This window comes from Nicotiana tomentosiformis, chromosome 10, assembly GCF_000390325.3.
Source record: "Nicotiana tomentosiformis chromosome 10, ASM39032v3, whole genome shotgun sequence".
NCBI lineage: Eukaryota > Viridiplantae > Streptophyta > Magnoliopsida > Solanales > Solanaceae > Nicotiana > Nicotiana tomentosiformis.
In genome coordinates, this window is record NC_090821.1 from 46,605,514 (window position 1) to 46,607,893 (window position 2,380).

At 36.5% G+C, this 2,380-nt stretch overlaps 1 long non-coding RNA gene across 1 annotated transcript; it reads left to right on the forward strand.

The window, feature by feature from the left end:
* The first annotated feature begins 295 nt into the window (after positions 1-295).
* On the forward strand, positions 296-1,834 carry LOC138900641 (uncharacterized). The gene is made up of 2 exons (XR_011411758.1): positions 296-893; positions 966-1,834. It is a non-coding gene; the product is annotated as an uncharacterized lncRNA (long non-coding RNA).
* The last annotated feature ends 546 nt before the right edge of the window (positions 1,835-2,380 follow it).

The window sequence follows — 2,380 nt, forward strand, 5'->3', positions numbered from 1 at the left end:
AGAAATTTCTTACCCTATATTTCTATATTAGGATTTTGAAAACGCACGCGGACCAATTGGTGAAAGATGTGGGGACCATATTGAATAAAATAAATAAAAGAAAAAGAAAAAAAGTGATTGGGCAAGGGAAAGACAATTGTGGGCGCCTGACTTGGTGACAACTTGCAAGCAAATTGCAAATGCAAATTGCATAACCAAATCGACAACAAGCCAATTTCATTGGCTATTTGGACGGCAACTTTCGCTATAAATAAAGTCTCCATTCTCATTTCAGTAACACCAAAATCGAGAGAAGTCGGAGAGAGTTAGAGAGTAATCCATGTTGAGCGGGAGTAATATTATAACGAGGTATTTAAAATAAAGAATATTATTTTTTTTAAAATTGTAGTAGTCTTTTGACACTATTAAGTTATAATATTATAGTGGTATTATATTATTCCGCTCGGATATTATATTTTATCCCGTTAAAAGATTTGGTGTCGTTGTTACTCTCTCGTGTTATTGTTATTTACCGTGAATATTATTCATCGGCGGAATATTATTTTTTCCAACAACACGGTATCAGAGCCATGGCGAATAATAGTCCGTTGTCTTTTCAGTACCCCCATCTCACAAAAGAAAATTATGAGAAATGGTGTCTACGTATGTAAGCCATTCTTGGCTCTCAGGATGTGTAGAAAATCGTAGACAAAAGGTATGCAAAACCCAATAATGAGGAAGCTCCGCCTCAAAATGAAAAAGATGTTTTGGCAAAGACAATGAAAAAGGATAAATAAGCTCCCACGCTCATCCACCAATGTTTGGATGATACCATGTTTGAGAAGGTAGTAGATGCTATCACCTCAAAGGAAGCTTGGGAGATTTTACAAAATTCTCTGCAAGGAGTTGACAAGGTGAGGAAGGTAAAATTTCAAACACTAAGGGCTGATTTTGAAGTTAAATGAAAGAATCTTAATGCATTTCAGATTATTGTTCAAAAGTGAAGGCTATTGTAAATCAATTGAGAAGATACGGGGAGGACATAGAAGATGTCTGTGTGGTAGAAAAGATCCTTCACACTTTAACACCTAAATTTAATTTTGTGGTGTGTGCTATTTATGAGTCTAAAGATTTAGACTCTATGATGGTAGATCAATTGGAGGGTTCTTTACAGTCCCATGAAGAAAAAATCAAGAGGAGACAAGAAGTGCCATTGGAGCAACTTCTTAAAACTCAGGCATCCTTTAAGGATTATGGAGGTGAAAAGAGCTATCGAGGGAATGGACGAGGACGAGGACGAGGCCGTGGCAGTCATGGAAGAGGAAGAAGTAATGGTAACAACTTCAATAATGAAGTTAAAATCCACCAAACATTCAGAGGTCATGGTCGTGGACAAAGAGGAGGAAGAGGACGTGGCTACTAACAAGAAAATAATGGACAAATGTAAGAAAAATAAATAATTGAGTGTTATAATTGTCATAAATTTGGCCATTACTCTTGGGAACGTCGTAGCAATATTGAAGAGAAAGCTAACCTTGTTGACGACAAGAAAGAAGAAGATGAGTCAACATTGTTGTTGGCACTCAAAGAAGAAGATAGGGATGATTGTAGCTCGTGGTATTTGGACAATGGAGCAAGAAATCATATGTGTGGATGCAAAGACAAGTTTGTGGAGATCAATAAGTGGGTGAGAGGTAATGTGTCTTTTGGAGATATCTCAAAGATTCAAAACGAAGGGATAGGTACGATTTTAATCTCCTGTAAAAATGGTGGCTACAAGTTAATTCAAGTTGTATATTATGTGCCGAAATTAAAAAGTAATATTTTGAGTTTGGGCCAACTTCTTGAAAAGGAATATGACATCCACATGAAAAATATGCATCTTTGGCTTAGAGATTCGAGTGGAATTATAATTTCTAAAGTGCATATGGTAAAGAATAGATTATTTTCTCTGAATCTTAAGACAATTGAATGCAAAGTGTTTGAAGGCTAATGTGCAAGATGAACCATGGTGTTGGCACATGCGATTTGGGCATGTAATGACCCAACCAGTCATTTTTAACCTTTAGAACCCCGTTCCCTAAAATAAAATTTTCCGTATATGCTTTTAATGATTATTGACTTACGGAGATGGTTGGTTCGGGATTTGGAAGCGTTTGGGTTGAAATCAGAACACTTGGTTCCTTAAGTTAGCTTTAAATGGACAAGTTTGACTTCGGTCAATATTTTGAGAAAACGACCCCGGAATCGGGATTTGATGGTTCCAATAGGTTCGTATGATGATTTTGGACTTGAGCGTATGTCCGAATTGGGTTTTGGATAACCCAGGAGCGTTTTGACGCTTAATAGTAAAAATCAACTATTTGAAGGTTTAAACTTCTTTAAATTTGGTTTGGAGTAG